General features: G+C 34.8%; 1 protein-coding gene and 1 pseudogene across 1 annotated transcript in view; both read right to left on the bottom strand.

The window, feature by feature from the left end:
• PAAF1 (proteasomal ATPase associated factor 1) overlaps window positions 1–25,199 on the bottom strand; it is an 81,697-nt gene that overhangs the window by 37,571 nt on the left and 18,927 nt on the right. The gene's annotated exons all lie outside the window — the stretch shown is intronic.
• LOC141508331 (U2 small nuclear ribonucleoprotein B'' pseudogene) lies at window positions 10,223–16,487 on the bottom strand (annotated as a pseudogene).

Below are 25,199 nucleotides of genomic sequence, written 5' to 3'. Positions count from 1 at the left end.
ATCCTAGGAAACCATGATACTTCACTAACAATTCTGCCCATGCTAAGAAAGCAATGTTATTAGATCATGATGAGGATATTACCTCATATTTGTTCAGAATTTTATAGTTTTTAAAGTACTTTTACACATTCATTATCTTGTCTGATTTTCGTAAGCCCTGTACGGAAGTTAGGACTGCAACATCTGAATCTTATGCCTAGCCTTGGAACTTACTGACCATGAGGAAAGCATTTATGTAACAGAAAACTTAAATGTTTGCGTGTATCTTTGGGGGGAGGATAGAGAAGGGAAGAGGGATGAGTGATATGTAACATAAAGCTTAAGTTGTTATATAAGTGAGAATGTGTGGAGTATGATGTTGACTTTGCCTAAAAAAGTGCATAACCTTGGGTAGAAGTAGAAATATTTGGGCTGACAGAACTGGGGTTTCACCCCATCTCTATTAGTATGTTTATTCTTTGGGCAAGTTGGATCACAGTTTCCAGATGGAAGGGGCCTCCAAAGAAATTTTGTTCAAATAACTACTTTCTTATAACAAAGAAATTCCCAGAGTGCTACCTCAAGCCCACCAAAATGGCAGACAGTAGTTGAATATTGCAATTGATCATTTTAAGTCTCAATTCCCTCCTTTATAAAATTAGGAGTTTTGAAACATCAGGGTAAAAGACAGGACTGGGTCAGGAACAATCCTCTGTTAAGTCAGAACCTGGACATAAAGGTGTGTGTGGGGGGGACCTCTGCAAAGGCAAGGCCTGGACTGCACAGGCAATGTCTTGGCCAACAACAAGCTAGGGATCAGATCCCAGCCCCAGGAAAATAAAAGCTTGGATCTATACTCTATATACCCCAGGAGCAGAACTACCACAAGAAAGGTGAGCAAAAAACGCTAAAAGAGTGCTCACTATAGAAAAAATACTTCACAGATAAAGATGACATTATTGCCATGTCTGAAGAAGAAAGGGGGTGAAACATCACTCACAGAAGTATCAAACACTCTATAAATTGAACAGATAAGCTCAATGAAGAGCTCAAAAAAATAATTTAAAAAACAAAGAAGAAAAATGGAAAAAAAAGAAACAGTCATGCAGGAAAATTGTGAAAAGCTGACAAGAGAATTCAATACCTTTAAAAGGAAACACAAAAATTAATTGAAGAAAATGAAATCCTAAAAACTAAAGTTGAACAGTTAGAAACCAATGAGTCTACAAGACTACAAGATTCCATCAAACAAAATAAAAAGGTTGAAAAAATTTGAAGAATATGTAAAGGTACTTCTGAGAGAAAACAAATGACCTGGAAAACAGATCCAAAAAAGACAATCTACATATCACTGGACTACTAGAAAGCCTGGACCAACAGAGTTATATAAGAAAGGTAAATCAAAAAGGGACTGAAAAAAACAAAATTATTTTAAACAAATGGTGGTCCATAAAAAGGGAATATTTATCGATTTTTAACTCATTAGAATTTTACTTCTCTAAGGATAATTAGAGGGTAAAATATAATTGAAGAGAATGAACCTAAGGGATAGAGGTTTAATTGGATCTTGTCCCTTCTTTGAAGAGGTTCAAGAAATGATATGACTTTGGAAGATATTTTGGCTTGTGAAGAAGGCTGTGTGTACTTGAAAGATACTTGAAAAGGGGGTAAGGCAAAAAAAAGATTTTAATTATAATTTGATGCTATTTGAGTCAATGCTGTTTATCAAACAATCAAGTAAACAATTTTGATAATAATAGGAGCTTATCAAGCATATTAGAGCACCAAGAGAAGAGGCACAAAGATTTATAATTTTAGAGGGAAAGGGAGAATCTGAATGCTGTGTAAATTCTATTCAATAGATTTAGCCCAGTGAGGGAATAAGATACATTCCCACTTGAGTTTAAAAAATCCAAAAGGGAAGGGGGGGACTGGGAAAGAGGAAGATAAGGGAAGAAGGGACTGATAAAAAGGGAAGGGAAGGTATAAGTGAAAATAAACTTAAATTTCATTTTTTTATTTGAAATTTAAATTTTTAAAAAATAAATCAAAGGGGAAAGGTAGTAAAATTTTGGTGAGGAGGAGTAAGAGAAAAGGAAAGAGATAAATCTAAATGGGGAAAGAGAACATAGAGGGGAATACAGAATTAGTAATCTTAACTATAAATGTGAATGGGATGAACTGTTCCATAAAATGGAAACAGAAAGAATGGATTAAAAACCAGAATTCTACAATATGTTGTTTACAAAAAAAACACATTTAAAGCAGAAAGATACACATGGGTAAAGATAAAAGGTTAGACCAAAATATATTATGCCTCAACTGAAATAAAAAAATCTGGGGTAGCGATTCTAATCTCAGATAAAGTAAAAGGAAAAATCAATGCCATTAAAAGGGATAAGGAAGGAAACTACATCTTCTTAAAAGGCACCATTGGAAATGAAGCTACATCATTACTAAACATGTATGCACCTAGTGGGATAGCTTCCAGATTCCTAGAGGAAAAGGTGAGTGAATTACAAAGAAAAATAGACAACAAAACTTTAATAATGGGAGACTTCGACCTCCCCCTCTCAGAACTAGTTAAATCTAACAACTAAATAAACAAGAAGGAAGTTAAGAAGGTGCATGAAATCTTAGAAAACTTAGATATTATAGACCTCTGAAGAAAACTTAATTGGGGATAGAAAAGAATATACCTTTTTCTCAGCAGTACATGGCACCTTCACCAAAACTGATCATGTACTAGGGCATAAAAACCTTAAAATCAAATGCAGAAAGGCAGAAATAATAAATACACACTTTTCAGATCATGATACAATAAAAATTACATGTAATAAAGGATCAGGGAAAGATAAACCAAGAACTAATTGGAAATTAAATAACTTTATCTTAAATAATGGGTGGGTCAAACAGCAAATAATGGAAATAATCAATAATTACATCCAAGGAAACAATCATAATGAGACATTATAGCAAAATTTATGGGTTGCAGCCAAGGCAGTTTTTAGGGGAAATTTTATATCTCTAACTGCCTATATGAATAAAATAGAGAAAGAGGAGATCAATGAATTGGGCATGCAACTAAAAATGCTAGAAAAAGAACAAATTAAATATCAAATTAGAAATTCTGAAAATCAAGGGAGAGATTAATAAAATAGAAAGGAAAAAATCTATTGATCTCATAAATCAATCTAAGAGTTGGTTTTATGAAAAGCCAATAAAATAGACAAACCTCTGAATAATCTGATTTAGAAAAAGAGAAAAGATAACCAAATGATCAGTATCAAAAAGTAAAAGGGTGAACTAATTACCAATGAGGAGGAAATTAAAGAGATAATTCAAACTGTATGCCAATAAATTGGATAACTTTAGTGAAATGGATGAATATTTACAAAAATACAAACTGCTCAGATTAACAGAAGAGAAAATAAATTACTTAAATAACCCCATTTCAGGGGCGGCTAGGTGATGTAGTGGATAGAGCACCAGCCCTGGATTCAGGAGTACCTGAGTTCAAATCCAGCCTCAGGCACTTACTTACTTAGCTGTGTGGCCTTGGGCAACCCACTTAACCCCATCTGCCTTGCAAAAACCTAAAAAAAAATTACCCCATTTCAGAAAAAGAAATTGAAGAAATCATCAATAAACTCCCTAAGAAAAAGGCTCCAGGTCGAGATGGATTTACAAGTGAATTTTACCAAACATTTAAGCAACAATTAATTCTTATTCTAAACTATTTAAAAAAAATAGGAGAGGAAGGAGTTCTACCAAACTCTTTTTATGACACCAACATGCTGATACCTAAACCAGGAAGTACCAAAACAGACAATGAAAATTATAGTCCAATTTCCCTAATGAATATTGGTGAAAAATCTTAAATAAAATGAGCAATGAGACTACAGCAAGATATTACCAAGATAATACATAATGATCAGGTTAGATTTATAGCAGGGAGGGAAGGATGGTTCAACATTAGAAAAACACAATATAATTAAACATATCAATAGCAATCGAAATGATATTAGTATCTCAATAGATGCTGAAAAAGACTTTGATAAAAACACAGCATCCATTCCTATTAAAAACTCTAGAAAGTAGAGATAAATGGAGTTTTCCTTAAAATAAATAGTGTCTATCTAAAACTATCAATAAATATTATATTTGATGGGAATAAACTCAGAGTATTTCCAATAAATTCAGGGGTGTAAAAAGAATGCCTACTATCACCATTATTCTTCAATATAGTATTAGAAACACTAGCAGCAGAAGGGCAGCTAGGTGGAGCAGGGGATAGAGCAGTGGCCTTGGAGTCAGGACTACCTGAGTTCAAATCCAACATCAGACAATAATTACCTAGCTGTGTGGCCTTGGGCAATAATGTGTTGCAAAAACTAAACAAACAAACAAACAAAAAACACTAACAGTAGCAATAAGAGAAGAAAAAGAAATTAAAGGAATCAGAATAGGCAATGAGGAAGCAAAACTTTCACTCTTTGCAGATGGTATACCTAGAGAACCCAGAAAATTATCAAAAAAACTCCTTAAAAACAATTAACAAATTGAGCAAATTAACAGAATATAAAATAAACCCATATAAATCATCAGCATTTCTATATATGAACAAGAAAGCCTAAGAACAAGAGATAGGGAGAGAAATTCCATTTAAAATAATTGTGGAGGGGTGCTAGGTAGTGCAGAGGATAGAGCACCAGTCCTGGAGTCAGGAGGATATAATTTCAAGTTCAGCCTCAGATACTTAATAATTACCTAGCTATGTGACCTTGGGCAAGTCACTCAAACCCCATTGCCTTAGATGAAAAAATAAATTTAAATAAAATAACTGTAGATAATATTAAGATACTTGGGAATCTACCTCCCAAGACAAACCCAGAAACTGTATGAACACAATTATACCCATATAAAGTCAGTTCTATATAATAAAAATAACAATTCTACCCAAATTAAATTACTTGTTCTTTGCCAGACCAATCAAACTACCAAATAAACTATTTACTGAGCTAGAAAAAAATAGTAACAAAATTCATCTGCAGTAACAAAAGGGAAAGAACAGCAAGGGAACTGATGAAAAATAATGTAAAGGAAGGTGACCTAGCTCCATCAGATCTAAAACTATACTATAAAGCAGCAGTCATCAAAACTACCTGGTACTTGTTAAGAAATAGTGTAATGGATCAGTGTATTAGGATAGATTCAAAAGAAAAAGCAGTAAACAATTAAAGCAATCTACTATTTGAGAAACCCAAAGCAGGCTTCCAGGATAAGAACTCACTATTTGACAAAATTGTTGGGAAAACTGGAAAATAATTTGACAAAATCTAGGCATAGATTCAAATCTCATACCCTATACCAAAATAAGGTCAAAATGGGTACAGAATTTAGACATAAAGAGCATAGATAAATTAATAGATCAAAAAATACTCTACCTGTCTGAATAATGGTAAAGGGATAAATTTATGACCAAACAAGAATTAGAGCACATTATAAACTGCAAAATGAATGATTTCTACTATATTAAATTAAAAAATTTTGTACTAATAAAATCAATGCTGCCAAAATTAGAAGAAAAACAGAAAACTAGAAAACAATCTTCACAACCAGGAGTTCTGCTGAAGGTCTCATTTCTATAATATATAAATGCATCAAATTTATAAGGTCACAAGTCATTCCTCAATTGATAAATGGTTAAAGGATATGAAGACAGTTTTCAAATGAAGAAATTAAAGCTATATATAATCATATGAAAAAAATGTTCTAAATCATTATTGATTAGAGAATTGCAAATTAGAATAACAATGAGATATCACCTCACACCTATCAGATTGGCCAAGATGAGCAAAAGGAAAAATGATCAATCTTGAGACATTGATGCATTACTGGTGGAGTTGTGAATGGATGAGCAATATGGAACTATGCCCAAAGAGCAATAAAACTGTTCAAACCCTTTCAACCAGATCCACCAATACCAATTCTAGGACTTATATCCATGAGAAATTGTAAAAAATGGGAAAAGACTGTGGAGAAACATGAAATGACTTATGGGACCTGATGTTGAGTGAAGGGAGTAGAGCCAAAAGAACAATTTTCACATCAACATAAGATACCTTGATACAAGTAACCCCTCTTGGCACTCCAGAGAGCTAGGACAACTGCACTTAACAGATTATGGACTATATTATCCCCAACCAGAGAAAGAAAAGCAAAACAAAACCAAACACAGAGAAAAAAATAAATACCCCTACCGAATCTGATGATCACTTTATAAAAAAATTATCTCTTATGTATCTGTTTCTCTTAAGCCTAATTCCTCATGCCAAAAACTACTAATACATAAATGTGTTTAACAAAATATATATGTAAAATGCAAACCTGACTATTCCCAACTAAGGGGGGAGGTGGGTGGGAAGGGAGAGTAGAGGGGAAACTTTGTAACTTGGAAATGTACATGTACAAATGGATGAAAATAAATTTTAAAAATAAAAAATAAAAAAAAATAAAGTGAGGAGTTTGAACTAAATGAGCCTGAAGTTGCCTCCAGCCCTGACATTCTATGATTCTACAATCATTTAAGGACAAAATACTTTTGGAATAGGGAAATTTTTCTTTCTCTTCTTGCTGATTAAAATAAAGGAAAAAAGAGAGATGTCCTGTAACTGAAAGGCATAGGGAAGTATTTCCAGTTAGCCTGATGTAGAACCTACATGTTATCAAGATTCAATGAAATAACCAAGTACTATATCAGTCTTAGAGAGGATTGATTCTATGGCTTAATAAATTGTGGTATATGTATGTAATGGAACACTATTGTTCAATAAGAAACCAGGAGGGCTGGAAATTCGGGGAAGCCTGGAAGAATTTCCATGAAGTGAGGCTGAGTGAGATGAGCAGAACAGAAGTACACTGTACACCCTAACAGTAACATGGGGGTGATCATCAACCTTAATGGACTTGCTCATACCAACAGGGCAATAATCAGGCACATTCTAGGATATCTGCAATGGAGAATGCCATCTGCATCCTAAGAAAGAATTGTGGAGTCTGAAAAAAGACTATTACCTTTAATTTAAAAAAAAAAGTTATCCTATGTAATTCTGCAATATCTCATACATAGGTTTCTTTCTTAAGGATGTGATTTCTCTCTCATCCCATTCAATTTAAATCAATGCATACCATGGAAACAATGTAAAGACTAACAAACTGCCTTCTGTAGGAGGTAGGGGGAGGGAAGCAAGATTGGGGAAAAATTGTAAAATTCAAAATAAATAAAATCTTTCAAAAAAAAGAAAGGATTGATTCTAAACTATAACTAGCTAAGAATTATCTTTTAAGATTTAAGTTAAATTATATTTAATGTTTACTATGTAATATCTATTTTAATGGCATGACAAATTTTTTATTTTTAAAAGGTGAAAAATTCACCACTACAATTGGATCTCAGATATATAAACGTGATTCAGACAGAGAGGACAGAGGGCAAAAGGGAGTTGGGCAGTAACTGTCTCATTTTTAGTCTTAATTTTAGAATCATCTACATTCACAAATTTTTTAAAACCATTTTATCCCAAGAAACACAAGCAGACAGATCCTTAAATTGGTTCCTTTGCCAGATTCCCTGGACATAAGCTGAAGGACAGAAACCCCCAGGAGACCCTGGGAATGCCAAATCTACTGGGGAAAATCCAGGTTACCAGGAAATTAAGGAAGTCACTAATTCACAGGCACCTCAAAAATTCCAGAAAATTTTCCTCACATTCATCTGGACAAGGTATATGAATAATAGCTATGTCAATTGTATAATTATAAGGATACACAACAATAGAGGCAGTACCAATATTTGAGGGACATCTCGGGGAACTGACTTGGGAAGAAAAATTCCTCCAAGTGTTAAGAACAGAGAAATGTATCTATCTAAAATGAAGTCTATATTTCATTGGAAAGTTGGAATTTGAGTTATTTTGTAAAACAAGATTATTTCTTACAGCTACTAGACCTGATATATAATTATATAGGCACAATAAAGTACTTAGGAGAATCTAGGTTTCCTTTATGTTACTCTCAACTCTAGAAAGTTTCAACTGGAGGCATTTACGTGGAGCAGTGGATAAAGCACCGGCCCTGGAGTCAGTAGTACCTGGGTTCAAATCCAGTCTCAGACACTTAGTAATTACCTACCTGTGTGGCCTTGGGCAAGCCACTTAACCCTACTTGCCTTGCAAAAATAAAAAAAAGGTTCAATTGAGAAAGGACCTAGAAGATAGACACTAAGGAAATCTCTCCCCTTACCAGCCATAAATTTCCCCACATTCCCAGCTGCATAATAGTGTGAATCTATAACCATCTCTATTAAATAAGATTCCCTCAGGATTTCTACTAAACTGTACTTTATTTGCCTAAATCTAGTTACAGTTTATGACTGAATGGCAGTACTTTTTAAAAAAATCATCTAGCTGAGAATTTTCAATAATTCAGAAGGTATTCTTTGCACAACAAGGAATTATGGCCCCAAAATGTGTTTAGAGTCTTTTTTAACATAGTCCAACATCACAAACGAAATCACCTTCACTGAAAATTAACTTTATATGGGCGCGGCTAGGTGGCGTAGTGGATAAAGCACTGGCCCTGGAGTCAGGACTACCTGGGTTCAAATACGGTCTCAGACACTTAATAACTACCTAGCTGCATGGCCTCAACCAAGCCACTTAACCCCATTGCCTTGGGAAAAAGAAAAGAAAAAAAAAGAAAATTAACTTTATGAAGGACAATCCCAATAAAAGTAGCTTGTGCTATGTTTAAATGCTAGTCACACTGTAACACCAGCTTAATGTAGGAGAAACAGAAATATACTTTAAACATCCAGTTTGAAGTCCTGGTTCTGACACTTACTAGATTATTTTATAAGACAAATTAATTTACCGAAGTCTTAATATTTCTATTTTCAAAATGGATATTTTCTTTTCAGGAAAAATTATAGATGAAATAAGTGACTATTAAGTCATCTGTGATTTTAATCAATGTATAACTAGAAATCTGAATGTAGAAATATCTGATTTGAAAATATTTGTTATTTCCCTTCCTCTCATTTTTCTACCATTTTTGTACAAGTTCAACTAGAATAAGGAGTTTTTTCTATGAATTCTAAAATGTTTTAAAATATTTTTACAAATGCAATGAAAATACTAAAGGAAAAATGTAAAAAGAGAGTTGTGGGAAAAAGAACTAGAAAGGAACTTTTTTTGAAATTATGTAAAGCATAACCAAGAAAATAATTTATGATAACAGAAATACTATGAAACAAACAACTTTGAAAGACTTAGGAACTCTGATCAGTGATCAACTATGATTTCAAGGGACTCATGATGAAACATATTATTCACCTCCTCATAGAGAGGTGAAGGACTCAAGAGTCCAGAATGACACATTTTTGTATGAACTACCCTGAAGATACAGGCATTTGTTTTGCTTGACTATATATGTTTGCCTATACATGTTTTGCTCGACTATACATGTATCTCCACCCCCTTCTCAGTTGATGAAGGGTAGAAAAGAAGAATTTTTGCTGATTTTAAAAAAACTTAAATTTTTAAAAAATCATCAGAGAATATTCTTCTAAAATGTTTTTTATCATGAACACAAATAGTTTGATATATACAAAGAAGAAATGAGGATTGTATATAAAATTGTGAAGTTTTAATATAGTTTGTGTTTTTAAGCATAAATTAAATTTAATCTGGTAGTAACAAAGTTACCTTGTTTTTCTATGTCTCCTTATGAATTTCTTCCTGCTCTCTTCCATATTATTTTTAATGTGCCACTGGTATTTTCTTTCTTCTATTCTTTTTCCCCCATCACTATTACTAGAAAGTTCTCCCTTGGAACAAATAATTACAGCTAAGTAAAACAAATATATTGGCTACATCTGAAAATGCAAAATCTCATTTTGTACCAATTTCTTTTGTGTTACTTTTAATAGCCTTCACAATCTGGCTCCAACCTGATTTTTGCAGCTTCAATACACAGTAGTCCCCTCTGTTATATTCTGTGGTCCAGTCATTTTGACCTCCTTGCTGATCCTCCAATATGACATTCATCCCATCTTCAAAATACACTCTCTCCCATTTCTCCTTTACTTTCTTAAAAACTGAAGAGAATTAACTAGCTGTGTGGCCTTGGGCAAGCAACGTGAACCCATTGCCTTGCCAAAAAAAAAAAAACCCTAAAGAAAAACATTTACTGAGTACAAATGTCCACTAAATCAAGTTTCTTCTATCTACAAATCCTATGATTCCTACTTTTTTTTTCTTTTCTTTTCTTTCTTTCTTTTTTCTTTTTTTTTTTTGTGGTTTTTGCAAGGCAAAAGTCACACAAGTCACACAACTAGGTAATTATTAAGTGTCTGAGGACACATTTGAACTCAGGTCCTCCTGACTCTAGGGCCACTGCACAAACTACCCCCAAACCCGAAGATTCTAAGACCTACAGGCTATGTTATCTGCTTACATATTATGTCACAGAGTTGTCAGGAGAATAAAAGGAGATAATATTTGTGCAAGTTGAAACTGCTATATAGAGATAAATGAAAACAAATATGTTTTGAGCACTTACCATAGAAGACAACTTAAATGCAATGAAAACAATATTAGACAAAGAATTAGAAAAAGTGAATTCTAATCCCAAGTCTGACCCTCAAAAATCACATTACCATTTCTGCTATTTTGGACACACTGCTATTTCATTGTTGTGGAAAAAATGTTACTCTCCGAATAATGAGTCCTTTTTGCAACAAACAGCTAAAAGAGGAGCCTGAGGGCAAGAAGAGGTTAGACAGCATGTGTCTCTGGCTCTACTTGAACCCAGGTTTTCCTAACTCTAACCTAGATCACTATCCATTACTGGCTATTGGAATGATTATTAATCATCATGTATATTATACAACATTTCTAAAACCGTGGTCTCCTTATCTATAAAAGGTTTATAATAATGTTTTTCCTTTTCACAGAGTCCCTAGGAATTTCAAATAAATAGGAAAGGGCTATACAAAAAACAATACCTAACAAATTGTCCTTTTCTGTAAGTTCTGTAAGTTAATTTTTTTTCACATCATCTCCAGTTTCTTTATTGTTACTTATTGGAAACTCTATTTTTTGAATTTTCTTTTGAATACAAGAAAGTTTTAATTGTACAAAATGTCTTCTTGCATGTTCTGGTACCCCAGATTTGTAAGGAACACTGGAGAATCTTAGTTCAAAAAGTTTACCCAGAATGTTTTACTACTTTTAGTATTGCCCTCAGAAAGCTCTTCAAAATTTCTGAATTGTATCTTTTGAAAAGAAAAGACAGGAGCCATAAATAAAAAGTCATTTAAAGAAAGTCCAAAAAGCTATTTCTTGGCATATGTAATCTTCATGGCATGGGATGGTGTGATTTTAAATCCTTGTAAGGCATCTCTGGCAGCACCAGCCTGTCCATCATTTTCAAACTCCACAAAAGCAATGTCGTGTCTCCCAGGTACCAACCTTACTACTTTGAAACCAGGACACTGATTAAACAGCACAGATAACATCATTTCATTAGTCTCTTCTGGCAAGTTATTTAGGAATAAATTCAGTGGGTAGTCAGGCACCTCAGGATTTGGGATTGAATTTCCTTGGGTGTTAGCTGAATTTGGTGTAGCCTGACTAGGCTTTTTGTTTGCAGCATTAGCAGTTTGCTCCAGAGATTTTGCCTTTTTCTTTTCTTTTTTCTTTTCCTTATCAGCAAATGTGCCAAGCATTTTAGAGATTTACATCAGAGTCTGTTTTCACATACTGAATGCACATTCCTTCACCATAAAATGGAAAGCCTTGTAACTGTGTCAAAGCATTAGTAGATGAACCAAGTTCTTTAAATATAACAAATACTTGTCCTCTCATCTTCATACTTTTTGAAGCCACAATATCCACTACATGGCCAAACGGAGAAAGGAATGCATACAATGATCTCTTCAGTTCTTCTTTTTTGATTTTATCATTCATATTGTTGATATAAATTGTATGATTTGGTCTGACATCCATGTTTTGGATTAAATTTCAGAGAAGCCTGGAAGGCTTTCTCCCAGGGCTCACTCCTATTTTTTGAATTTTTTTTTGACTTTTAATATTTTCGCCCCAATCTCATTTCCCTTCCCCCACTCTCCACAGAAGACAGTCTGATAAGTCTTTACATTGTTTCCATGCCATACATTGATCAAGATTGAATGTGTTGAGAAAGAAAATAATAAGAAAAAATAAAATATAAGAGATAGCAAAATTACAAAATAAGATAATTTTTTTTCTTTGGATATAGATGGTATTCTCCATTACAGATACCCTAAAATCGTCCCTGATTGCTGCACTGAAGAAATGAGCAAGTTCATTAAGATTGATCATCAGGGGCGGCTGGATAAAGCACCAGCCCTGGAGTCAGGAATACCAGAGTTCAAATCCGGCCTCAGACACTTCATCATTACCTAACTGTGAGGCCTTGGGCAAGTCACTTAATCCCCTTTTCTTGCAAAAAACTAAAAAAATAAAAAAAATAAAAGAACATTTAGATGACCTCTAGTGAACTGGGTGGCTCCTTTATAGTGGATTTTTGCCGAAAAATGAATGAGCATCAATCACATAAAAGTCATGGAAGAGATGTAATCTGTATGCATAGCCATGAGATCAGAGACCCACTGAAGTGATATATAGACATTTAAGATCTATATGAATAAACATTTACTCCTGGGAAAATAAAGTTATGTCACTGACAGTATGTGAACTGAGATGAGTGTAGGATGACAAGAAGTCAGGAGGCCGGAATCCTCACACTGGTTCTGTCATGGCCAATTATTCTCTCCTTTCTAGACAATAGTTTTCTGGTCTGTAAATTGAAGGTGCTGGGACAGCTAGGTAGCAATGTGGATAGAGCACCAGCCCAGGAGTCAGGAGGACCTGAGTTCAAATCCAGCCTCAGACACTTAATACTTCCTTAGCTGTGTGACCTTGGGCAAGTCACTTAACCCCAATGCCTTGCAAAAAACAAAAGCAAACAAAATGAAGGTATTGGACTCAATTATCAGTAAGGTATTGTAAAGACGTTGGTATTTAAAAAGCCAAGTTTGACTATACTTTTAGTTCTAGAGATGAAATAATAACAAGGAATATAGCCAAGCCTCTTTTTTTGTAGCATAGAAGAAAATAATTTCCTGAGGATATTCTACTCATAGCATGCTCCCAAGGAGCTTACAGGTCTTTCATAAGAAGTGTTGGGGGATTTCTGGCCAAGATGGCAGAGAGAAGACAGGCACTGTGCTATGGTCTCCTGGTCTTCCCTCATATATAATCTGAACCAAACCTCTTAACAGAAATTCATTTGAGAAAACCCAGAAAAATAAGCTAGGAAAAGAACATCTACCAAAAGCTCTGTCTCTGGAATCGTGAGTGAGCTGGGGACAGAGAGCAGAGAGCCAGCAGGGGCGGGGTGAGAGCCAGACTAATGTAAGATCAGCAGTGGAAGCTCTGACTGTGGGAGACATGGTCCAAGAACCAACTAGGCCATGGGGACTTTGGCCATGGGAACAATGGTCTGGAATGCTTCAGCTGCGCTGGAGGGTGAGTTCAGCGAACACGAGTTGCAGAGTGAAGATGGACACTGATCTGCTGGGCTCAGCTAGTCTGGAGGAACATGGACTCCATGCAGAACAAACACAGCAACAGCCCACCCACCCCCATCCCCAAGGCTCAGCCATGGGCAGCAGAGCTCCCTCAGCTGAATAGGAAGAATAACAGTCTAGCCCCAGGGAACAGTCCACATTGATCAAGAATAAAAGTATCTAGCAGCACCACATACACTCCAGGCCTACGGAAGAGGGACTCAAATCAAGGTCACAGACACTCCAGAGAAAGCAACCAGCATTCCCCAGTGGCCAGCCCACTTGGAGTTAATAAACCTAATGAGTAAAGCCTTTAGTGATCTCAACTCCAAACCTCTGTGAACAAGCCCCTCCCCAAACACAAAATCTTAGGAAAATGAAGAAAGGACAGCAAAAAGGGGTATCCATAGAAAAATTTTTATAAGGTAAACTTACTAACTCAGAGAGATCTAGAAATTCTGAGGAGAACATGATTTGGTCTCCAGCCCAAAAAAACTCCTTAAAGAAATCAGAAAGAGTATAAAAATCAATTGGAAAATTTAGGAAAAGAAATCCAAAAGAAAATTCACCTTGCAATGAGAAAACAAATCCTTAGAAAACACAACTGGACAAATGCAAAAAGAAAATAAAAAACCTCAATTGGACAAATGGAAAACTCCTTCAAAAATAGAATTGATCAATTGGAAAAGGAGTTGCAAAAGGTAAATGAAGAAAACTCTTCTCTGAAAAAAATGCAATCTGTGGAAACTAATGACTTTATGAGACAACAAGAATCTGTTAAAGAAAATAAAAAAATCAAAGAAATATAAGAAAACATAAAATATCTCATGGGCAAAACTACTGACCTCCAGAATAGCTCTAGGATAGACAACGTAGGAAGCATTGGGCTCCCTGAAAATAATGTAGATTTAAAAAAAAACACCTGGATTTAATATTACAGGATTTAGTGATTAAAAATTGCCCTGACATCATGGAACCAGGAATATTGTGGCCAAATTCCAGAACTATCAGGTAAAAGAAAAAATCCTGCAAGTAGCCAGAAAGAAACAATTTAGATAACAAGAAACCACAATAAGGATTACACAGGACCTGGCCACACCAACATTAAGGGATTGAGGGACCTGGATATTCCAAAGAGCAAGGGAACTTGGAATGAAGTCAAAAATTCACTATCCAGCAAAACTGAGGCTTCTCTTCCAGGAAAATGATGGACATCTAATAAAATAGGAGACTTCCAACTTTTCCTGATAAAAAGACCAGAGCTAAATAGAAAATGTGGAATTCAAACAAGAGACTAAAGAGCCACATGAAAACGTTATTTTTTAAAAAACAGAAGGGTAAATAAAAAAATTGCTATCCAGTAAGATGAAACTGACTATATCCCCACCTAGGATAAAGTCTCTCATAACTCTCAAGAAATGTAACTCTATTAGAGAGAATGTACTCAGCCAGAAATAATGGATAATCATGACTTAACCGTGACTGATAGAATGATTTAAAAACATTATCTCGGGGCGGCTAGGTGGTGTAGTGGATAAAACACTGACCTTGGAGTCAGGAGTACCTGGGTTCAAATCTGGTCTCAGACACTTAATAATTACCTAGCTGTGTGGCCTTGGGCAAGCCACTTAATCCCATTTGCTTTGCAAAAACCTAAAAAAACAAAAAACAAAAAAATCAAAACATTATCTCCTTAAAAGGGGGGTCAGTAAAGATATGGGAGGATGGAGAATGAATGTGGTAAACCATTTTACATAAAGAAGTACATGGAACATATTGCAGTAGATAGGAAGGGAGGAGGTGAGAAGTGCTTCAATCTCACACTCCTCAGATTTGGCTTAAACTTAACATACATACACACACACAGTTAAGAAATTTATCCTTCAAGTATTAAAAGGGGAAAGGGGGAGGGGAAGAAAGAAGGAACTAAGGGAAGGAAGGGAAGGAAGAAGGGGCAAAGGAAAAGGGTAAAGAAAGGAGATGGGGTTGGATAGAAGGGGCAAACACACTGAAGGTGGTGGAATTCAAAAGCAAAATACTGGACAATATGAATAAAGTGAAAAATGGGGGAAAATAAAGAGGAAAGATAGCATGAGGGCAATAAAGAGTTAGTAATTATAACTCTGAATGTGAATGGGATGAATTCTCCCATAAAGTGAATAGCAGACTGGATTAAAACCCAGAATCCTACAATATGCTGCATACAAGGAGCAAAATATTTTTTACTTCAGCAGAAGTGAAAAAAGCAGGGATAGCAATCCTTATCTCAAAGAAACTGGAAAAATAGATCTCATTAAAAGAGATAAGGTAGGAAACTGTATCCTCCTAAAAGGTACCATAAATAATGAGGAAATTTCAAAACTAAATATGTATTCACCAAGCAGTATATAGCATAAAAAATTCTTAGAGGAGAAGTTGAATGAATTACAGGAAGACACAGACAGCAAAACTCTACTAGTAGGAGACCTCAACCTCCTGCTCTCAGATTTAGATAAATCTAACCATAAAATAAACAATAAGGAAGTTAAGTAGGTGAAGAGGTTTTTAGAAAACCTAAGCATGCTAGACCTATGGAGAAAAGTGAATGGTGATACAAAGCAATATATTTTATTTCCTGCAGTACATAGCACTTACACAAAAGCTGACCATGTACTAGGTAATAAAAACGATCAAATGCAGAAAGGCAAAAACAGTGAATACATCCTTCTCAGATCATAATGCAATAAAAATCATATGCAATAATGAGCCAGGGGGAGACAGACCTAAAACCAATTGTAAACTAAATAACCTCAATTTTCTTTTTTGTGTGTATGTGTGTTTTAATTTATTTTTATTAAAGATATCATTTGAGTTTTAAAATTTTCCCCCAATCTTGCTTCCCTCCCCCCACCCCCACCCCACAGATAACACTCTGTTAGTCTTTACTTTGTTTCCATGTTGTACCTTGATCTAAATTGGGTGTTATGAGAGAGAAATCATATTCTTAAAAAGAACAGAATCCTCAGAGGTAACAAGATCAGACAATAAGATACCTGTTTTTTTTCTAAATTAAAGGGAATAGTCCTTGTACTTTGTTCAAACTCCACAGCTCCTTATCTGTATACAGATGGTACTCTCCTTTGCAGACAACCCAAAATTGTTAGCAATTGTTGCACTGATGGAATGATCAAGTCCTTCAAGGTTGCACATTACTCTGATGGTATAACCTCAATTTTCTAAAATATTTTATTTATTTTGAGTTTTACAATTTTTCTCCTAATCTTACTTCATCCCCCATCCCCCAAATCAGGCAATCTGCCAGTCTTTACATTGTTTCCATGGTATACAATGATACAAATTGAATGTGATGAGAGATATCACATCCTTAAGGAAGAAACATAAAGTATAAGAGATAGCAAGATCAGACAATAAGATATCATTTTCCCCCCTCAAATTAAAGGTAATTGTCCTTGGTCTTTGTTTGAACTCCACGGTTTTTTCTCTGGTTACAGATGGTATTCCCCATTGCAGACTACCCCAAACTGGCCCCGATTGTTTTACTAATGCAACGTGTGAGTCCATCAAGTTTGATCATGGGCCCCATGTTGCTGTTAGGGTAAACAATGTTTTCCTGGTTCTGCTCATCTCACTTAGCATCAGTTCATGCAAATCCCTCCAGGTTTCCCTGAATTCCCGTCCCTCCTGGTTTCTAATAGAATACTGTTCCCTAACATACATATACCACAGTTTGTTAACCATTCCCCAATTGAAGGACATTCACTTAATTTCCCATTCTTTGCCACCACACACAGGGCTGCTATGAATATTTTTATACAAGTGATGTTTTTAACCCTTTTTCACCATCTCTTCAGGGTATAGACCCAGTAGTGGTATTACTGGATCAAAGGGTATGCATATTTTTATTGGTCTTTGGGCATAGTTCCAAATTTCTCTCCAGAAAGGTTAGATGAGTTCACAGCAACATCATCAATGTAATAGGGTCCCAGATTTCCCACAAGCCTTCCAGCAATGATCATTGTCCTTTCTGGTCACATTAGCCAGTCTGAGAGGTGTGAGGTGGTACCTCAGAGAAGCTGTAATTTGCATTTCTCTAATAAATAATGTAAATAACTTCATTTCAAAGAATGAATGGATCAAACCAAAAATTACAGAAAGAATTAATGAATTCATCGTAGATAATGCAATAATAAAACAACATACCAAAACTTATGGGATACAGCCAAGATACTTGTCAGGTGATATTTTATATCTTTAAATGCTTACATAAATAAATTAGAGAAAGAGGAATTCAATGAACTAAACATGCAACTAAAAAAATAGAGAAAGAATTAAAATACCCAATTAAATATTAAATGAGATCTTATAAAAATTAAAAGAGAAATTAATAAAATCAAAAAGAAGAAAACTATTGAACTAATAAAACCAAGAGCTGGTTTTATGAAAAAAATCAATAAAATTGACAAACTTCTGGTTAATTTGAATAAAACAAGAAAGAAGAAAACTAAATTGCAAGTATCATAAATAAAAAAGGTAAACTTACCACCAATGAGGAGGAAATTAAAGCAATAATTCAGAATTATTTTGTCCAAGTCTATCCCAATAAATTTATAATCTAAGTGAAATGGATAAATATTTTTTATTTTTTTAATTTATTTTTTGTTTTTAAGGTTTTTTTGCAAGGCAAACAGGGTTAAGTGGCTTGCACAAGGCTACACAGCTAGGTAATTATTAAGTGTCTGGGACCGGATTTGAACCCAAGTACTCCTGAATACAGGGCCGGTGCTTTATCCACTGTGCCACCTAGCCACCCCAAAATGGATGAATGTTTACAAAAATATAAGTTGCCCAGGATAAATGAAGAAATTAAATACCTAAATAATCCTATCTCAGAAAAAGAAATTCAAAAAGCCATTACTGAACAACCTAAGGAAAAATATCCAGAGCCAGAGGGATTCACAAGTGAATTCTATCAAACATTTAAGTTCCAACTCTACATAAACTCTTTGGAAAAACAGATGAAGACGGAACTCTACCTGACTCTTTCTAGGACACCAATATTTGCATTGATACCTAAACCAGGAAGAGTTAAAACAGAGAAAGAAAATTATACACCTTTCTCCCCGATAAGTACAGATGCAAAAATCTTAAATAAAATCTTAGCAAAACAATTGCAACAAGTTATCATTAGGATAATACATTATATGCATGTGATGTAACACTATTGTTCTATTAGAAACTGGGACAGATGGTAATTCAGGGAAGCCTAGAAGGAATTGCATGAACTGATGCTGAGCCAGATGAGCAGAACCAGAAGAACATTGTACAGCACAACAGGAACACTGGAGTGATGATCAACCTTGATGGACTTGCTCATTCCATCAGTTCAACAATCATGCACAATTTTAGGAAATCTTCAATGGAGAATACCATCTCTATCCAGAGAAAAAGTTGTGGAGTTTAAACAAAGATCAAAGACTATTACATTTAAAAAAAAAGACCTGTTATCTTACTATGTAATTTTGCTATGTCTTATACTTTATTCTTCTTCTTTGAGGATATGATTTCGCTCTCACCACATTCAACTAGATTATTATATAGCATGGAAATGATGTGAAGACTAATAGACTGCCTACTATGGAGGGGTGGCAGGAGGGAAGCAAGATTAGGGGGAAAATTGTAAAATTCAAAATAAATAAAATCTTTTATAAACAAAAAAAAGAAATGTTAGTTTCAGCAATAAGAGAAGAAAAAGAAATTGAAGGAATTAGAATTCGCAAGGAAGAGACAAAATTCCCACTCTTTGAAGATAAGATAAGAGGATGGTATACCTAGAGACTCCAAAAAAATCATCTAAAAATCTACTAGAAAAAATTAGCAACTTTAGCAAAGTCACAGGATATAAAATAAACCCTCAGAAATCCTCAACATTTCTATATATGACTAGTAAGATACAGCAGAAAGAGCTAGAAAGAGAAATCCCATTCAACATAACTTCAGACAATATAAAAATCTTAGGAGTCCACATGGAAGGCAGACTCAGAAACTTTATGAAAACAATTACAAAACACTTCTCATGCAAATAAAATCAGATTTAAATAAATGGGCAAATATCAATTGCTCATGGATAGGCCAATAATAAAAATGACAATTCTACCTAAATTAAACTCCTTATTTAGTGTCCTACTGATCAAAATTCCAAAAAATTACTTTAATGAGTTAGAAAAAATTGTAAGTATATTCATATGAGAAATAAAAAATCAAGAAGTTCCAGGGATTTAAGGGAAAAAGTGCAAAAGATGGTCGCTTAGCCCTATCAGATCTAAAATCATATTACAAAGCATCAATCATCAAACTGTCTGGTATTGACTAAGAAATAGAGTGGTGGATCTATCTTACCCTAGAGAAAAATGGGAAGAAAGGGATGGGGGAAGAGGGAATGGGGGGAGGAAAAAAGGGGAATAGGTGATGGAAGAGAGGGAAGATTGTGGGAGAGGGTACTTAGATACAACACGCTTTTGGACAGGACCAGGATGAAAGGAGAGAGAGAACAGAATAAATGAGAGTGGGGAGGAATAGAGTGCAGGGAAATACAGCTAGTAATAGCAACTGTGGGGAAAATACTGAAGCAACTTCTTTGGTGGACTTATGATAAAGAAAGCAACTCACTGCAGAGACAGAGCCACTGGAATCTAAACACAGACTTAAGTATATTTTTTTTTCTTTTTCTCTCTCTCACACACTATTCTTGTCGTTTCTCATCTTCTTGGGGGGGTTATGTTTACTCTTATAACAAAATTATTGTAATAATAAAAAAATAAATAAATCTAGATCCTTCATTGAAAAAAAAATAATGTGATGGATCAGTGAAATAGATGAGGTGACAAAAAAATAGAAGGAAATGATTACAGTAATCTGCTGTTTGTTAACCCAAAGAGTCCAGTTTTTGAGATAAAAACTCTCTCTTCAATAAAAACTGTTGGGAAAACTGGAAGTAGGTATGGAAGAAAATTGGATTAGACCAACACCTCATACCCTATACTAAGATAAGATCAAAATGGTAGACATAAAAGGACAATATTATAAGAAAACTAAGAGATTAAGGAATAGTTTGCCAGTCAGATCTATGGAAAGGGATGCAGTTTATGACCAAGGAATAGATGGAGAATATCATTAAAAAACAAATTAGATAATTTTAATTACATTAAATTAAAAAAACTTTTCCACAGACAAAACCACTGCAACCAAGATCAAAAGAAATGTTGTAAACTGGGAAACAATCTTTACATCTAGCATTGCTGACTCATTTCCAAAATATATAGAGAACTGAGTCAAATTTATAAAAAAACAAGCTATTCCTCATTTGGCAAATGGTCAAAAGATATGTGGAGGCAATTTGAAGATGAGTAAATCAAAGCATTCCATAGTCATATGAAAATTTGCTCTAGGGATACTAACACATTGTTGGTGGAGCTGTGAACTCATCCAACCTTTCTGGAGAGAAATTTAGAATTATGCCCAAAGGGCCACAAAAATATGCATACCCTTTCATCTAGCGATACCACTCCCGGTCTATAACCTGAAGAGATGATGAAAAAGGGTAAAAACATCACTTGTACAAAGATATTCATAGCAGCCCTGTTCGTGGAGGCAAAGAATTGGAAATTGAGTGAATGTCCTTCAGTTGGGGAATGGATGAACAAAATGTGGAACATGTACATTATGGAATACTATTGTTCTATGAGAAACCAGAATGGATGGGAATCCAGAGAAGCCTGGAGGAATTTGCATGAACTGATGCTGAGCAAGATGAGCAGAACCAGAAGAACACTGTACACCATAACAGCAACATGGGGGTGATCATCAATCTTAATAGACTTGCTCATTCCATCAGTGCAACAACTAGGGACAATTTTGGAGTGTCTGCAATGGAGAATACCATCTGTATCCAGAGAAAGAATTGTGGAGTTTGAACAAAGACCAAAGACTATTACCTTTAATTTTTTTTTAAATATTGTTATCTTATTATGTAATTTTGCTATCTCATATTTTTTTCCCCTTAAGGATATGACTTCTCTCTCAACACATTCAACTTACATCAATGTATAGCATGGAAGCAATGTAAAGACTAAGAGACTACCTTCTCTGTGGGATGGGGGAAGGGAAATGAGATTAGGGGAAAAATTATAAAATTCAAAAACAATTAAATGAATGAATGAACCAATTAATTAATTAATTAAAGATGCAGGGGGGGCAAATGTTGGGGACAATGACATATGTATTTTATACTCCTTGGCAAAATGTCTCGCAGCCTGTGTCTGCTCCCAAGATGTAGAAATGGTATAGATAACCTCGTTCAACAGATAAGGCAGTCCTAAGGTGATACCTTCCTGGAGAAGGATGGGTTCTTTTCCACTGTCTCTGTTCTTATGACTCATTGGGATCTTGAGTAACCATTCACCAGGTCAAGGAACCTGGACACCTCCTAAGGTGACAAGCTGGAAGCATCTTCTAAGGCTTATTTTGTACCCTGATAAGGCAGAATATGTCACAAACATGGAGGAGGAAGAAATCTGAATAAGTATTAATCAAGGTATTCAGAATTTTCTAGATATTGCAAGCCAGTGCTATTTTCCGCAGGAGAATTATAACTGTTTGTTCAGAAACCACAACAAGTCATCAAAGAAGATGTTTCAGAAAAAATGAATGAATTACAAAAAGAAGGAATAACTTAGAAGCATTTAGCAAAGGTTAGGATTCAGTAACAGGCACTAGAAAATATTACTATACAGCATAAAAAAAATCTGCAGCAATAACTCAAAGATCATTAACATATATTAAACAGGCATCAGTCAAAATTCCTGTAACCATGGATGAAACAGGATTCTTTTCTTGACTTCATGCAAATGGATCAAATTAACAATTATCTTCATTTTACTGTTTATAGAAACAGAAAAATAGCTTTGTAGAGAATAGTTCCAACCATGTCACCTCTTCTCCCAATCAATCATCTCTAGATGCACCCTATCACCTCCAGGATCAAGTATAAATCCTCTATTTAGCAATCCAAGTCTTTAATAACTACCTCCCCTTCATCTTTCCAATCCAGTGACTGGCCTCACAGCTATTCTTTTCAGAACACAATCTATTTCTCAATTCCAGGGATTTTCACTGGTGCCCTCAATGCCCAGAATGCTGGCTTCTCCCAAGTCCCAGGTAAAATTCCCTAGTTCTACAGGAAGCTGTTCTTGATCCACTGTAATTCTTTAGTGTCTTCTCTCTGGTGATTATCTTCATTTTACCTTGTATATAGTTTGCTTGTATATAGTTGTTAGCATGTAATTGGATCGTGAATAATTTGGGAGTGGAGATAGTCTTTAGCCTTGCTTTTGTATTCTGAATGCTTAGGACAGTGACTGATAGAGAGTAATTACTTAATAAATTAAAATTGAATGGCTGACTACGAAGCATTTAGTTTTATATAAAACAAACTTTTTGGTCAACCTAGCCAAAGTTTTTTGATCTATGTATAGTTTTACAAAATATTCTTCTGAAAATTTTCTAAAATGCATTCTGCTTTGATAATCTAAGAATAATGCTTTTCTTTTTAGTTTTGTCTTCTATAAAGTAGTTTTGTGGGGCATTGGTTACTGCGATTATATTCATAGATATTAAATTGACTAATTATTTAGAATTTCTTTTCAAGAATGCTGTCCCAACTAAAATATTTTCATTTGAGAAAATCCTTTCGTGTTTTAGTTGGATGTAAGACATATAATAACTCCCCAAATTTCTTATAGTACATTTTTATATCAGTTTGAATTACTAAACAATCTCTGTATACGTTTATAATTTATTTAATAATATTTATATTTGAGAAGTAAAAAACAAAATGTGTTATATATGACCACTCTCCCACCATAGTCTATCCTCTACTACTTTATTCACATCCCCACCCCTTCCCCCTGCTCCCCCCTCCTTCTTACTCCAGATGCCTATATATGCTGTTTCCTCTCCTAGTCACCTCTGATGAGAGCAAAAGTTCCCTCATTCCCCCTTGCCTCCCCTTCCACATTATTGCAATAGCTCATTGTAATAAAAATCTTATCATATGAAACATTTTGGCCTATTCCCCCTCTCCTTTTTCTTTCTCCCATTACATTTCCCTTTTTTTCTATTGACTCAATTTTTACACCATATTTTATCTTCGAATTCAGCTTTCTCCTGTGCTTCAACTATAAAAGCTCCCTCTACCTGCTCTATTAACTGAGAAGGTTCATATGAGTATTATCAGTGTCATTTTTCTATGCAGGAATACATGCAGTTCATCATCATTAAGTCCCTCATATTTTCCCACTCTCCTCCAATCTCCATGCTTCACCTGAGTCCTGTATCTGAAGTTCAAACCTTCTGTTCGGCTCTGGCCATTCTAAAAGGAACATTTGAAATTCCCCTGGTTCATTGAAAGTTCATCTTTTTCCCTGGAAGAGGACATTCAGCCTTGCTGGGTAGTTCATTCTTGGCTGCATTCTAAGCTCTTTTGCCTTCTGGTATATTATATTCCAAGCCCTACGAGCTTCCAATGTAGTTCCTGCTAAGTCCTGTGTGATACTGACTGCAGGTCCACAATATTTGAACTGTGTCCTTCTGGCTGCTTGTAATATTTTCTCTTTGACTTGGGAGTTCTGGAATTTGGCTATAATATTCCTAGGGTTTGGTTTTTTGGGATCTCTTTCTTGGGGGGATCGGTGGATTCTCTCCATTTCTATTTTGCCCTCTGATTCTAGAATATCAGGGCAATGTTCCTGTATTAATTCTTTGAAAATGATGTCAAGGCTCTTTTCCTGATCATGACTTTCAGATATACCAATAATTTTTAAATTATCTTTCCTAAGTCTGTTTTCCATATCAGTTGTTTTTTCAATGAGATATTTCACATTTTCTTCTAATTTTTCATTTTTTTGGTTTTGAAGTATTGATTCCTGATTTCTGGTAAATTCATCAATCTCCTTGAATTCTATTCTTTGTCTGAAGGATTTGTTCTCCTCAGAGAGTTTTCAAAGCATATAATAATTTCCCAAATTTCTTACAGTACATTTTTATATCAGTTTAAATTACTAACAATCTCTCTGTATGCGTTTACAATTTATTTGGTAATATTTATATTTGAATACAACCTGAGGTGAAGAAAACCTAGCCTGGAAAATAGGTCAAGATAATCAATCTGTTCCTAGTACTACCTGAGGCCTCGGTGTTGCAGAAAGAGTATGTGCATAAATTCAAATTGCTAAATTTGACTAGGAGACTTGATATTTGTACATACTTTGGTGTTCTCTGCAAAGACCCCATATAAATATATTTTACCCCTAAAAATACAAATAGAAGTATTATAAATTCCTTTCCCCATCAATAAACAATAAACTTGAGCCCCCAGAGCAAAAAGAATCTAGGACTTTCTTCTGCAAATAACGAACTCCTCCCACTCCATCAGACATTATTTGTTTCAGGTTAAGAGACAGAGAAATTGTTCCTAACTCAAGCAATGTTT

Source organism: Macrotis lagotis, chromosome 1 (assembly GCF_037893015.1).
Source record: "Macrotis lagotis isolate mMagLag1 chromosome 1, bilby.v1.9.chrom.fasta, whole genome shotgun sequence".
NCBI lineage: Eukaryota > Metazoa > Chordata > Mammalia > Peramelemorphia > Peramelidae > Macrotis > Macrotis lagotis.
The sequence above is the reverse complement of the archived record's forward strand: the minus strand, read 5'-3'. Positions and strand labels throughout refer to the sequence as shown.